Source organism: Channa argus, unplaced genomic scaffold, assembly GCF_033026475.1.
Source record: "Channa argus isolate prfri unplaced genomic scaffold, Channa argus male v1.0 Contig158, whole genome shotgun sequence".
In the NCBI taxonomy this organism is placed as follows: domain Eukaryota; kingdom Metazoa; phylum Chordata; class Actinopteri; order Anabantiformes; family Channidae; genus Channa; species Channa argus.
The window spans coordinates 11,584-26,341 of NW_027125377.1; the positions used below are offsets into that span (position 1 = coordinate 11,584).

At 45.7% G+C, this 14,758-nt stretch overlaps 9 non-coding genes across 9 annotated transcripts; all 9 read left to right on the forward strand.

Moving 5' to 3' along the window:
• The first annotated feature begins 1,306 nt into the window (after positions 1-1,306).
• trnad-guc (transfer RNA aspartic acid (anticodon GUC)) lies at positions 1,307-1,378 on the forward strand. Its single transcript has one exon. It is a non-coding gene; the product is annotated as a tRNA-Asp (tRNA).
• Positions 1,379-1,489: 111 nt separating this feature from the next.
• trnaf-gaa (transfer RNA phenylalanine (anticodon GAA)) lies at positions 1,490-1,562 on the forward strand. The gene has a single exon. It is a non-coding gene; the product is annotated as a tRNA-Phe (tRNA).
• A 2,374-nt stretch (positions 1,563-3,936) lies between these two features.
• Positions 3,937-4,008, forward strand: trnad-guc (transfer RNA aspartic acid (anticodon GUC)). Its single transcript has one exon. It is a non-coding gene; the product is annotated as a tRNA-Asp (tRNA).
• Positions 4,009-6,565: 2,557 nt separating this feature from the next.
• Positions 6,566-6,637, forward strand: trnad-guc (transfer RNA aspartic acid (anticodon GUC)). The gene has a single exon. It is a non-coding gene; the product is annotated as a tRNA-Asp (tRNA).
• A 111-nt stretch (positions 6,638-6,748) lies between these two features.
• On the forward strand, positions 6,749-6,821 carry trnaf-gaa (transfer RNA phenylalanine (anticodon GAA)). The gene has a single exon. It is a non-coding gene; the product is annotated as a tRNA-Phe (tRNA).
• A 2,374-nt stretch (positions 6,822-9,195) lies between these two features.
• On the forward strand, positions 9,196-9,267 carry trnad-guc (transfer RNA aspartic acid (anticodon GUC)). The gene has a single exon. It is a non-coding gene; the product is annotated as a tRNA-Asp (tRNA).
• A 2,557-nt stretch (positions 9,268-11,824) lies between these two features.
• Positions 11,825-11,896, forward strand: trnad-guc (transfer RNA aspartic acid (anticodon GUC)). Its single transcript has one exon. It is a non-coding gene; the product is annotated as a tRNA-Asp (tRNA).
• Positions 11,897-12,007: 111 nt separating this feature from the next.
• trnaf-gaa (transfer RNA phenylalanine (anticodon GAA)) lies at positions 12,008-12,080 on the forward strand. The gene has a single exon. It is a non-coding gene; the product is annotated as a tRNA-Phe (tRNA).
• Positions 12,081-14,471: 2,391 nt separating this feature from the next.
• Positions 14,472-14,543, forward strand: trnad-guc (transfer RNA aspartic acid (anticodon GUC)). The gene has a single exon. It is a non-coding gene; the product is annotated as a tRNA-Asp (tRNA).
• Positions 14,544-14,758: the final 215 nt, after the last annotated feature.

The window sequence follows — 14,758 nt, forward strand, 5'->3', positions numbered from 1 at the left end:
GCCTTTCTAATTGTTAGAGCTGAGACAACCCCTTTTACAAGGCAATCCACCCAGACTGACTGTGCACATGATAATGGATAGCAAAAGGGTTTCTGCCTGATTTCGAACGAGGGACCTTTATGCATGTTAGGCCAAGGTGATATCCACTACACTACAGAATTTAGCCACGTAGGGCATTACTTTCAGAGGGTAGCATCTAACCACAAAGCGACACATTATCGTGCAAGGTCGACTCTAAGGGGCTTTCCAAAATCCTAGTGCACAATAGGTACTTTCTCAGCTTAATGGGGACCATGCTCATATGTGGAGGCTGATCGGTCCAATGCTAAGCCAGTGTAGCGTGGAGAGGGGATTGAAGCTGTGGTAATTGACATCCTAGGGCTGCTTCTTCAGTGCAGCTGTTTTTCATGGGAGAAACAAAGGCTGTTTAGAAATTGGTTCTTAACAATCTTCTGTAGTCTCGCAAAACCCTTTTTGATTTCTTTGACCAATTTGCACATGCTGTTTGCCATATCGCGTCCAACAAGAAGAGGGCGCGCAATTGTAGTCAACAGATACTCAAAACTGAAATTGAATAACGACCATTGCAACTTTAGCCAGTAATCGTCCGCTCTGTCAAAGACACAGCCTTTTTTCGGCGACTACTCTGGAGTGACTGCAAAAGATCTAACAGGCAAAAGCAGGTTTTCACATTCAGGCCCGTAGGTAACGTTCCTTTTCAAATGCAGATTGACGGAGAACGTAGGAGCGTAATTTGACAATTGATTCATTTTTGTCCAACCTTGAGCGATTAAAAGTAATGGCATCAGAACGGCGTAACTACACCAGGGGCATGGCCGGGGGCAGTGCTGTTCCAGTCCTCGTTAGTATAGTGGACAGTATCTCCGCCTTTTGTAATTGACATCCTAGGGCTGCTGCTGCAAGTGCAGCTATTTTTCATGGGAGAAAGTCTCTATTTCGATTAATAGTATGTGGTGGCTTTGTCCAAACCGAGGCTGTTTAGAAATTGGTTCTTAACTTTCTTCTGTAGTCTCGCATAACCCTTTTCGATTTCTTTGACCAATTTGCACTTGCTGCTTGCCCTTTTCGATTTCTTTGACCAATTTGCACATGCTGTTTGCCATATCGCGTGCACCAAGAAGAGGGCATGCAATTGCAGGAAAGGAACTCCTCAACAGGTACTCAAAACTGAAATTGAACGACGACCATTGCAACTTTAGCCAGTAATGGTCCGCTCAGTCAAAGGCACACAGCCTTTGTCCAGCGACTACTCTGGCGTGACTGCAAACGAGCAGTGCTTTTCCAGTCCTCGTTAGTATAGTGGACAGTGTCTCCGCCTGTCACGCGGAAGACCGGGGTTCGATTCCCCGACGGGGAGAGTCTTTTTGCCTTTGTCCCGGACAGTTGAAATTTCCCGCAATACGTCTTCGGCTTGGTTGAGGAGGCTTGCATTTCCAAATGATGGCCAGAAGAAGTCATCGGGTGTTGTGCCAAAATAGCTCAGTTGGGAGAGCGTTAGACTGAAGATCTAAAGGTCCCTGGTTCGATCCCGGGCTTCGGCATTACACCACCTCTGTCTTGCGTACGATGCCAAGAGTCCCCTAACCTTTTGTTTTTGTACTTAAGACGGTTTGGAAGGTAGTCTCTATGTGTGCCATTCTGTGATTTCAGGTTGTTTTACGGAGCAAGCATGTGTAAGAACTTAGTCAACCCACTGACACAGCTTGAGTGTAAATGTCATCTTAAAATAACAACAATTGTGTTTCTGCCTGATTTCAGGCCAGGGACCTTTCACATGTTAGGCAAACTTAATAACCGCTACACCACAGATACCGGCGACTTTGACGAGCTACTTCAGAGCGTAGGCAAAAGCAGGCTTTCACATTCAGGCCCGTAGGTAACGTTCCTTTTCAAATGCAGATTGCCGGAGAACGTAGGGGCGTAATTTGACAAGTGATGCATTTTTGTCCAACCTCGAGCGATTAAAAGTAATGGCATCAGAACAGCGTAACTACACCAGGGGCATGGCCGGGCCCAGTGCTGTTCCAGTCCTCGTTAGTATAGTGGACAGTATCTCCGCCTGTTGTAATTGACATCCTAGGGCTGCTGCTGCAAGTGCAGCTATTTTTCATTGGAGAAAGTCTCTATTTCGATTAATAGTATGTGGTGGCTTTGTCCAAACTGAGGCTGTTTAGAAATTGGTTCTTAACTTTCTTCTGTAGTCTTGCATAACCCTTTTCGATTTCTTTGACCAATTTGCACATGCTGTTTGCCATATCGCGTGCACCAAGAAGAGGGCATGCAATTGCAGGAAAGGAACTCCTCAACAGGTAACTCAAAACTGAAATTGAACGACGACGACCATTAGTCAACCCACTGACACAGCTTGAATGTTAATGTCATCTTTAAATAACAACAATTGTGTTTCTGCCTGGTTTCAGGCCAGGGACCTTTCACGTGTGAGGCGAACTTGATAACCGCTACACCACAGAAATCGGCGACTTTGACGAGCTACTTCAGAGCGTAGCTTCCCAGCAAGAAGAATACCACGGTCGTGGAAGTTTACTCCTCAGGGGTTTTGGGATGAAAGGATCTTTATCGAACTTTGTAGTACTAAAACCAAAAGTGTTGCCTTTCTAATTGTTAGAGCTGAGACAACCCCTTTTACAAGGCAATCCACCCAGACTGACTGTGCACATGATAATGGATAGCAAAAGGGTTTCTGCCTGATTTCGAACGAGGGACCTTTATGCATGTTAGGCCAAGGTGATATCCACTACACTACAGAATTTAGCCACGTAGGGCATTACTTTCAGAGGGTAGCATCTAACCACAAAGCGACACATTATCGTGCAAGGTCGACTCTAAGGGGCTTTCCAAAATCCTAGTGCACAATAGGTACTTTCTCAGCTTAATGGGGACCATGCTCATATGTGGAGGCTGATCGGTCCAATGCTAAGCCAGTGTAGCGTGGAGAGGGGATTGAAGCTGTGGTAATTGACATCGTAGGGCTGCTTCTTCAGTGCAGCTGTTTTTCATGGGAGAAACAAAGGCTGTTTAGAAATTGGTTCTTAACAATCTTCTGTAGTCTCGCAAAACCCTTTTTGATTTCTTTGACCAATTTGCACATGCTGTTTGCCATATCGCGTCCAACAAGAAGAGGGCGCGCAATTGTAGTCAACAGATACTCAAAACTGAAATGGAATAACGACCATTGCAACTTTAGCCAGTAATCGTCCGCTCTGTCAAAGACACAGCCTTTTTTCGGCGACTACTCTGGAGTGACTGCAAAAGATCTAACAGGCAAAAGCAGGTTTTCACATTCAGGCCCGTAGGTAACGTTCCTTTTCAAATGCAGATTGACGGAGAACGTAGGAGCGTAATTTGACAATTGATTCATTTTTGTCCAACCTTGAGCGAGTAAAAGTAATGGCATCAGAACGGCGTAACTACAACAGGGGCATGGCCGGGGGCAGTGCTGTTCCAGTCCTCGTTAGTATAGTGGACAGTATCTCCGCCTTTTGTAATTGACATCCTAGGGCTGCTGCTGCAAGTGCAGCTATTTTTCATGGGAGAAAGTCTCTATTTCGATTAATAGTATGTGGTGGCTTTGTCCAAACCGAGGCTGTTTAGAAATTGGTTCTTAACTTTCTTCTGTAGTCTCGCATAACCCTTTTCGATTTCTTTGACCAATTTGCACTTGCTGCTTGCCCTTTTCGATTTCTTTGACCAATTTGCACATGCTGTTTGCCATATCGCGTGCACCAAGAAGAGGGCATGCAATTGCAGGAAAGGAACTCCTCAACAGGTACTCAAAACTGAAATTGAACGACGACCATTGCAACTTTAGCCAGTAATGGTCCGCTCAGTCAAAGGCACACAGCCTTTGTCCAGCGACTACTCTGGCGTGACTGCAAACGAGTAGTGCTTTTCCAGTCCTCGTTAGTATAGTGGACAGTATCTCCGCCTGTCACGCGGAAGACCGGGGTTCGATTCCCCGACGGGGAGAGTCTTTTTGCCTTTGTCCCGGACAGTTGAAATTTCCCGCAATACGTCTTCGGCTTGGTTGAGGAGGCTTGCATTTCCAAATGATGGCCAGAAGAAGTCATCGGGTGTTGTGCCAAAATAGCTCAGTTGAGAGAGCGTTAGACTGAAGATCTAAAGGTCCCTGGTTCGATCCCGGGCTTCGGCATTACACCATCTCTGTCTTGCGTACGATGCCAAGAGTCCCCTAACCTTTTGTTTTTGTACTTAAGACGGTTTGGAAGGTAGTCTCTATGTGTGCCATTCTGTGATTTCAGGTTGTTTTACGGAGCAAGCATGTGTAAGAACTTAGTCAACCCACTGACACAGCTTGAGTGTAAATGTCATCTTAAAATAACAACAATTGTGTTTCTGCCTGATTTCAGGCCAGGGACCTTTCACGTGTTAGGCAAACTTAATAACCGCTACACCACAGATACCGGCGACTTTGACGAGCTACTTCAGAGCGTAGGAAAAAGCAGGCTTTCACATTCAGGCCCGTAGGTAACGTTCCTTTTCAAATGCAGATTGCCGGAGAACGTAGGGGCGTAATTTGACAAGTGATGCATTTTTGTCCAACCTTGAGCGATTAAAAGTAATGGCATCAGAACAGCGTAACTACACCAGGGGCATGGCCGGGCCCAGTGCTGTTCCAGTCCTCGTTAGTATAGTGGACAGGATCTCCGCCTGTTGTAATTGACATCCTAGGGCTGCTGCTGCAAGTGCAGCTATTTTTCATTGGAGAAAGTCTCTATTTCGATTAATAGTATGTGGTGGCTTTGTCCAAACTGAGGCTGTTTAGAAATTGGTTCTTAACTTTCTTCTGTAGTCTCGCATAACCCTTTTCGATTTCTTTGACCAATTTGCACATGCTGTTTGCCATATCGCGTGCACCAAGAAGAGGGCATGCAATTGCAGGAAAGGAACTCCTCAACAGGTAACTCAAAACTGAAATTGAACGACGACGACCATTAGTCAACCCACTGACACAGCTTGAGTGTTAATGTCATCTTTAAATAACAACAATTGTGTTTCTGCCTGGTTTCAGGCCAGGGACCTTTCACGTTTGAGGCGAACTTGATAACCGCTACACCACAGAAATCGGCGACTTTGACGAGCTACTTCAGAGCGTAGCTTCCCAGCAAGAAGAATACCACGGTCGTGGAAGTTTAATCCTCAGGGGTTTTGGGATGAAAGGATCTTTATCGAACTTTGTAGTACTAAAACCAAAAGTGTTGCCTTTCTAATTGTTAGAGCTGAGACAACCCCTTTTACAAGGCAATCCACCCAGACTGACTGTGCACATGATAATGGATAGCAAAAGGGTTTCTGCCTGATTTCGAACGAGGGACCTTTATGCATGTTAGGCCAAGGTGATATCCACTACACTACAGAATTTAGCCACGTAGGGCATTACTTTCAGAGGGTAGCATCTAACCACAAAGCGACACATTATCGTGCAAGGTCGACTCTAAGGGGCTTTCCAAAATCCTAGTGCACAATAGGTACTTTCTCAGCTTAATGGGGACCATGCTCATATGTGGAGGCTGATCGGTCCAATGCTAAGCCAGTGTAGCGTGGAGAGGGGATTGAAGCTGTGGTAATTGACATCCTAGGGCTGCTTCTTCAGTGCAGCTGTTTTTCATGGGAGAAACAAAGGCTGTTTAGAAATTGGTTCTTAACAATCTTCTGTAGTCTTGCAAAACCCTTTTTGATTTCTTTGACCAATTTGCACATGCTGTTTGCCATATCGCGTCCAACAAGAAGAGGGCGCGCAATTGTAGTCAACAGATACTCAAAACTGAAATTGAATAACGACCATTGCAACTTTAACCAGTAATCGTCCGCTCTGTCAAAGACACAGCCTTTTTTCGGCGACTACTCTGGAGTGACTGCAAAAGATCTAACAGGCAAAAGCAGGTTTTCACATTCAGGCTCGTAGGTAACGTTCCTTTTCAAATGCAGATTGACGGAGAACGTAGGAGCGTAATTTGACAATTGATTCATTTTTGTCCAACCTTGAGCGAGTAAAAGTAATGGCATCAGAACGGCGTAACTACACCAGGGGCATGGCCGGGGGCAGTGCTGTTCCAGTCCTCGTTAGTATAGTGGACAGTATCTCCGCCTGTTGTAATTGACATCCTAGGGCTGCTGCTGCAAGTGCAGCTATTTTTCATGGGAGAAAGTCTCTATTTCGATTAATAGTATGTGGTGGCTTTGTCCAAACTGAGGCTGTTTAGAAATTGGTTCTTAACTTTCTTCTGTAGTCTCGCATAACCCTTTTCGATTTCTTTGACCAATTTGCACTTGCTGCTTCCCTTTTCGATTTCTTTGACCAATTTGCACATGCTGTTTGCCATATCGCGTGCACCAAGAAGAGGGCATGCAATTGCAGGAAAGGAACTCCTCAACAGGTACTCAAAACTGAAATTGAACGACGACCATTGCAACTTTAGCCAGTAATGGTCCGCTCAGTCAAAGGCACACAGCCTTTGTCCAGCGACTACTCTGGCGTGACTGCAAACGAGCAGTGCTTTTCCAGTCCTCGTTAGTATAGTGGACAGTATCTCCGCCTGTCACGCGGAAGACCGGGGTTCGATTCCCCGACGGGGAGAGTCTTTTTGCCTTTGTCCCGGACAGTTGAAATTTCCCGCAATAAGTCTTCGGCTTGGTTGAGGAGGCTTGCATTTCCAAATGATGGCCAGAAGAAGTCATCGGGTGTTGTGCCAAAGTAGCTCAGTTGGGAGAGCGTTAGACTGAAGATCTAAAGGTCCCTGGTTCGATCCCGGGCTTTGGCATTACACCACCTCTGTCTTGCGTACGATGCCAAGAGTCCCCTAACCTTTTGTTTTTGTACTTAAGACGGTTTGGAAGGTAGTCTCTATGTGTGCCATTCTGTGATTTCAGGTTGTTTTACGGAGCAAGCATGTGTAAGAACTTAGTCAACCCACTGACACAGCTTGAGTGTAAATGTCATCTTAAAATAACAACAATTGTGTTTCTGCCTGATTTCAGGCCAGGGACCTTTCACGTGCGAGGCAAACTTGATAACCGCTACACCACAGATACCGGCGACTTTGACGAGCTACTTCAGAGCGTAGGCAAAAGCAGGCTTTCACATTCAGGCCCGTAGGTAACGTTCCTTTTCAAATGCAGAGTGCTGGAGAACGTAGGGGTGTAATTTGACAAGTGATGCATTTTTGTCCAACCTTGAGCGATTAAAAGTAATGGCATCAGAACAGCGTAACTACACCAGGGGCATGGCCGGGGCCAGTGCTGTTCCAGTCCTCGTTAGTATAGTGGACAGGATCTCCGCCTGTTGTAATTGACATCCTAGGGCTGCTGCTGCAATTGCAGCTATTTTTCATTGGAGAAAGTCTCTATTTCGATTAATAGTATGTGGTGGCTTTGTCCAAACTGAGGCTGTTTAGAAATTGGTTCTTAACTTTCTTCTGTAGTCTCGCATAACCCTTTTCGATTTCTTTGACCAATTTGCACATGCTGTTTGCCATATCGCGTGCACCAAGAAGAGGGCATGCAATTGCAGGAAAGGAACTCCTCAACAGGTAACTCAAAACTGAAATTGAACGACGACGACCATTAGTCAACCCACTGACACAGCTTGAATGTTAATGTCATCTTTAAATAACAACAATTGTGTTTCTGCCTGGTTTCAGGCCAGGGACCTTTCACGTGTGAGGCGAACTTGATAACCGCTACACCACAGAAATCGGCGACTTTGACGAGCTACTTCAGAGCGTAGCTTCCCAGCAAGAAGAATACCACGGTCGTGGAAGTTTACTCCTCAGGGGTTTTGGGATGAAAGGATCTTTATCGAACTTTGTAGTACTAAAACCAAAAGTGTTGCCTTTCTAATTGTTAGAGCTGAGACAACCCCTTTTACAAGGCAATCCACCCAGACTGACTGTGCACATGATAATGGATAGCAAAAGGGTTTCTGCCTGATTTCGAACGAGGGACCTTTATGCATGTTAGGCCAAGGTGATATCCACTACACTACAGAATTTAGCCACGTAGGGCATTACTTTCAGAGGGTAGCATCTAACCACAAAGCGACACATTATCGTGCAAGGTCGACTCTAAGGGGCTTTCCAAAATCCTAGTGCACAATAGGTACTTTCTCAGCTTAATGGGGACCATGCTCATATGTGGAGGCTGATCGGTCCAATGCTAAGCCAGTGTAGCGTGGAGAGGGGATTGAAGCTGTGGTAATTGACATCGTAGGGCTGCTTCTTCAGTGCAGCTGTTTTTCATGGGAGAAACAAAGGCTGTTTAGAAATTGGTTCTTAACAATCTTCTGTAGTCTCGCAAAACCCTTTTTGATTTCTTTGACCAATTTGCACATGCTGTTTGCCATATCGCGTCCAACAAGAAGAGGGCGCGCAATTGTAGTCAACAGATACTCAAAACTGAAATGGAATAACGACCATTGCAACTTTAGCCAGTAATCGTCCGCTCTGTCAAAGACACAGCCTTTTTTCGGCGACTACTCTGGAGTGACTGCAAAAGATCTAACAGGCAAAAGCAGGTTTTCACATTCAGGCCCGTAGGTAACGTTCCTTTTCAAATGCAGATTGACGGAGAACGTAGGAGCGTAATTTGACAATTGATTCATTTTTGTCCAACCTTGAGCGAGTAAAAGTAATGGCATCAGAACGGCGTAACTACAACAGGGGCATGGCCGGGGGCAGTGCTGTTCCAGTCCTCGTTAGTATAGTGGACAGTATCTCCGCCTTTTGTAATTGACATCCTAGGGCTGCTGCTGCAAGTGCAGCTATTTTTCATGGGAGAAAGTCTCTATTTCGATTAATAGTATGTGGTGGCTTTGTCCAAACCGAGGCTGTTTAGAAATTGGTTCTTAACTTTCTTCTGTAGTCTCGCATAACCCTTTTCGATTTCTTTGACCAATTTGCACTTGCTGCTTGCCCTTTTCGATTTCTTTGACCAATTTGCACATGCTGTTTGCCATATCGCGTGCACCAAGAAGAGGGCATGCAATTGCAGGAAAGGAACTCCTCAACAGGTACTCAAAACTGAAATTGAACGACGACCATTGCAACTTTAGCCAGTAATGGTCCGCTCAGTCAAAGGCACACAGCCTTTGTCCAGCGACTACTCTGGCGTGACTGCAAACGAGTAGTGCTTTTCCAGTCCTCGTTAGTATAGTGGACAGTATCTCCGCCTGTCACGCGGAAGACCGGGGTTCGATTCCCCGACGGGGAGAGTCTTTTTGCCTTTGTCCCGGACAGTTGAAATTTCCCGCAATACGTCTTCGGCTTGGTTGAGGAGGCTTGCATTTCCAAATGATGGCCAGAAGAAGTCATCGGGTGTTGTGCCAAAATAGCTCAGTTGAGAGAGCGTTAGACTGAAGATCTAAAGGTCCCTGGTTCGATCCCGGGCTTCGGCATTACACCACCTCTGTCTTGCGTACGATGCCAAGAGTCCCCTAACCTTTTGTTTTTGTACTTAAGACGGTTTGGAAGGTAGTCTCTATGTGTGCCATTCTGTGATTTCAGGTTGTTTTACGGAGCAAGCATGTGTAAGAACTTAGTCAACCCACTGACACAGCTTGAGTGTAAATGTCATCTTAAAATAACAACAATTGTGTTTCTGCCTGATTTCAGGCCAGGGACCTTTCACGTGTTAGGCAAACTTAATAACCGCTACACCACAGATACCGGCGACTTTGACGAGCTACTTCAGAGCGTAGGAAAAAGCAGGCTTTCACATTCAGGCCCGTAGGTAACGTTCCTTTTCAAATGCAGATTGCCGGAGAACGTAGGGGCGTAATTTGACAAGTGATGCATTTTTGTCCAACCTTGAGCGATTAAAAGTAATGGCATCAGAACAGCGTAACTACACCAGGGGCATGGCCGGGCCCAGTGCTGTTCCAGTCCTCGTTAGTATAGTGGACAGGATCTCCGCCTGTTGTAATTGACATCCTAGGGCTGCTGCTGCAAGTGCAGCTATTTTTCATTGGAGAAAGTCTCTATTTCGATTAATAGTATGTGGTGGCTTTGTCCAAACTGAGGCTGTTTAGAAATTGGTTCTTAACTTTCTTCTGTAGTCTCGCATAACCCTTTTCGATTTCTTTGACCAATTTGCACATGCTGTTTGCCATATCGCGTGCACCAAGAAGAGGGCATGCAATTGCAGGAAAGGAACTCCTCAACAGGTAACTCAAAACTGAAATTGAACGACGACGACCATTAGTCAACCCACTGACACAGCTTGAGTATTAATGTCATCTTTAAATAACAACAATTGTGTTTCTGCCTGGTTTCAGGCCAGGGACCTTTCACGTTTGAGGCGAACTTGATAACCGCTACACCACAGAAATCGGCGACTTTGACGAGCTACTTCAGAGCGTAGCTTCCCAGCAAGAAGAATACCACGGTCGTGGAAGTTTAATCCTCAGGGGTTTTGGGATGAAAGGATCTTTATCGAACTTTGTAGTACTAAAACCAAAAGTGTTGCCTTTCTAATTGTTAGAGCTGAGACAACCCCTTTTACAAGGCAATCCACCCAGACTGACTGTGCACATGATAATGGATAGCAAAAGGGTTTCTGCCTGATTTCGAACGAGGGACCTTTATGCATGTTAGGCCAAGGTGATATCCACTACACTACAGAATTTAGCCACGTAGGGCATTACTTTCAGAGGGTAGCATCTAACCACAAAGCGACACATTATCGTGCAAGGTCGACTCTAAGGGGCTTTCCAAAATCCTAGTGCACAATAGGTACTTTCTCAGCTTAATGGGGACCATGCTCATATGTGGAGGCTGATCGGTCCAATGCTAAGCCAGTGTAGCGTGGAGAGGGGATTGAAGCTGTGGTAATTGACATCCTAGGGCTGCTTCTTCAGTGCAGCTGTTTTTCATGGGAGAAACAAAGGCTGTTTAGAAATTGGTTCTTAACAATCTTCTGTAGTCTCGCAAAACCCTTTTTGATTTCTTTGACCAATTTGCACATGCTGTTTGCCATATCGCGTCCAACAAGAAGAGGGCGCGCAATTGTAGTCAACAGATACTCAAAACTGAAATTGAATAACGACCATTGCAACTTTAACCAGTAATCGTCCGCTCTGTCAAAGACACAGCCTTTTTTCGGCGACTACTCTGGAGTGACTGCAAAAGATCTAACAGGCAAAAGCAGGTTTTCACATTCAGGCCCGTAGGTAACGTTCCTTTTCAAATGCAGATTGACGGAGAACGTAGGAGCGTAATTTGACAATTGATTCATTTTTGTCCAACCTTGAGCGAGTAAAAGTAATGGCATCAGAACGGCGTAACTACACCAGGGGCATGGCCGGGGGCAGTGCTGTTCCAGTCCTCGTTAGTATAGTGGACAGTATCTCCGCCTGTTGTAATTGACATCCTAGGGCTGCTGCTGCAAGTGCAGCTATTTTTCATGGGAGAAAGTCTCTATTTCGATTAATAGTATGTGGTGGCTTTGTCCAAACTGAGGCTGTTTAGAAATTGGTTCTTAACTTTCTTCTGTAGTCTCGCATAACCCTTTTCGATTTCTTTGACCAATTTGCACTTGCTGCTTCCCTTTTCGATTTCTTTGACCAATTTGCACATGCTGTTTGCCATATCGCGTGCACCAAGAAGAGGGCATGCAATTGCAGGAAAGGAACTCCTCAACAGGTACTCAAAACTGAAATTGAACGACGACCATTGCAACTTTAGCCAGTAATGGTCCGCTCAGTCAAAGGCACACAGCCTTTGTCCAGCGACTACTCTGGCGTGACTGCAAACGAGCAGTGCTTTTCCAGTCCTCGTTAGTATAGTGGACAGTATCTCCGCCTGTCACGCGGAAGACCGGGGTTCGATTCCCCGACGGGGAGAGTCTTTTTGCCTTTGTCCCGGACAGTTGAAATTTCCCGCAATAAGTCTTCGGCTTGGTTGAGGAGGCTTGCATTTCCAAATGATGGCCAGAAGAAGTCATCGGGTGTTGTGCCAAAGTAGCTCAGTTGGGAGAGCGTTAGACTGAAGATCTAAAGGTCCCTGGTTCGATCCCGGGCTTTGGCATTACACCACCTCTGTCTTGCGTACGATGCCAAGAGTCCCCTAACCTTTTGTTTTTGTACTTAAGACGGTTTGGAAGGTAGTCTCTATGTGTGCCATTCTGTGATTTCAGGTTGTTTTACGGAGCAAGCATGTGTAAGAACTTAGTCAACCCACTGACACAGCTTGAGTGTAAATGTCATCTTAAAATAACAACAATTGTGTTTCTGCCTGATTTCAGGCCAGGGACCTTTCACGTGCGAGGCAAACTTGATAACCGCTACACCACAGATACCGGCGACTTTGACGAGCTACTTCAGAGCGTAGGCAAAAGCAGGCTTTCACATTCAGGCCCGTAGGTAACGTTCCTTTTCAAATGCAGAGTGCTGGAGAACGTAGGGGTGTAATTTGACAAGTGATGCATTTTTGTCCAACCTTGAGCGATTAAAAGTAATGGCATCAGAACAGCGTAACTACACCAGGGGCATGGCCGGGGCCAGTGCTGTTCCAGTCCTCGTTAGTATAGTGGACAGGATCTCCGCCTGTTGTAATTGACATCCTAGGGCTGCTGCTGCAATTGCAGCTATTTTTCATTGGAGAAAGTCTCTATTTCGATTAATAGTATGTGGTGGCTTTGTCCAAACTGAGGCTGTTTAGAAATTGGTTCTTAACTTTCTTCTGTAGTCTCGCATAACCCTTTTCGATTTCTTTGACCAATTTGCACATGCTGTTTGCCATATCGCGTGCACCAAGAAGAGGGCATGCAATTGCAGGAAAGGAACTCCTCAACAGGTAACTCAAAACTGAAATTGAACGACGACCATTGCAAGCATGTGTAAGAACTTAGTCAACCCACTGACACAGCTTGAGTGTGAATGTCATCTTAAAATAAAAACAATTGTGTTTCTGCCTGGTTTCAGGCCAGGGACCTTTCACGTGTGAGGCGAACTTGATAACCGCTACACCACAGAAATCGGCGACTTTGACGAGCTACTTCAGAGCGTAGCTTCCCAGCAAGAAGAATACCACGGTCGTGGAAGTTTACTCCTCAGGGGTTTTGGGATGAAAGGATCTTTATCGAACTTTGTAGTACTAAAACCAAAAGTGTTGCCTTTCTAATTGTTAGAGCTGAGACAACCCCTTTTACAAGGCAATCCACCCAGACTGACTGTGCACATGATAATGGATAGCAAAAGGGTTTCTGCCTGATTTCGAACGAGGGACCTTTATGCATGTTAGGCCAAGGTGATATCCACTACACTACAGAATTTAGCCACGTAGGGCATTACTTTCAGAGGGTAGCATCTAACCACAAAGCGACACATTATCGTGCAAGGTCGACTCTAAGGGGCTTTCCAAAATCCTAGTGCACAATAGGTACTTTCTCAGCTTAATGGGGACCATGCTCATATGTGGAGGCTGATCGGTCCAATGCTAAGCCAGTGTAGCGTGGAGAGGGGATTGAAGCTGTGGTAATTGACATCGTAGGGCTGCTTCTTCAGTGCAGCTGTTTTTCATGGGAGAAACAAAGGCTGTTTAGAAATTGGTTCTTAACAATCTTCTGTAGTCTCGCAAAACCCTTTTTGATTTCTTTGACCAATTTGCACATGCTGTTTGCCATATCGCGTCCAACAAGAAGAGGGCGCGCAATTGTAGTCAACAGATACTCAAAACTGAAATGGAATAACGACCATTGCAACTTTAGCCAGTAATCGTCCGCTCTGTCAAAGACACAGCCTTTTTTCGGCGACTACTCTGGAGTGACTGCAAAAGATCTAACAGGCAAAAGCAGGTTTTCACATTCAGGCCCGTAGGTAACGTTCCTTTTCAAATGCAGATTGACGGAGAACGTAGGAGCGTAATTTGACAATTGATTCATTTTTGTCCAACCTTGAGCGAGTAAAAGTAATGGCATCAGAACGGCGTAACTACAACAGGGGCATGGCCGGGGGCAGTGCTGTTCCAGTCCTCGTTAGTATAGTGGACAGTATCTCCGCCTTTTGTAATTGACATCCTAGGGCTGCTGCTGCAAGTGCAGCTATTTTTCATGGGAGAAAGTCTCTATTTCGATTAATAGTATGTGGTGGCTTTGTCCAAACCGAGGCTGTTTAGAAATTGGTTCTTAACTTTCTTCTGTAGTCTCGCATAACCCTTTTCGATTTCTTTGACCAATTTGCACTTGCTGCTTGCCCTTTTCGATTTCTTTGACCAATTTGCACATGCTGTTTGCCATATCGCGTGCACCAAGAAGAGGGCATGCAATTGCAGGAAAGGAACTCCTCAACAGGTACTCAAAACTGAAATTGAACGACGACCATTGCAACTTTAGCCAGTAATGGTCCGCTCAGTCAAAGGCACACAGCCTTTGTCCAGCGACTACTCTGGCGTGACTGCAAACGAGTAGTGCTTTTCCAGTCCTCGTTAGTATAGTGGACAGTATCTCCGCCTGTCACGCGGAAGACCGGGGTTCGATTCCCCGACGGGGAGAGTCTTTTTGCCTTTGTCCCGGACAGTTGAAATTTCCCGCAATACGTCTTCGGCTTGGTTGAGGAGGCTTGCATTTCCAAATGATGGCCAGAAGAAGTCATCGGGTGTTGTGCCAAAATAGCTCAGTTGAGAGAGCGTTAGACTGAAGATCTAAAGGTCCCTGGTTCGATCCCGGGCTTCGGCATTACACCACCTCTGTCTTGCGTACGATGCCA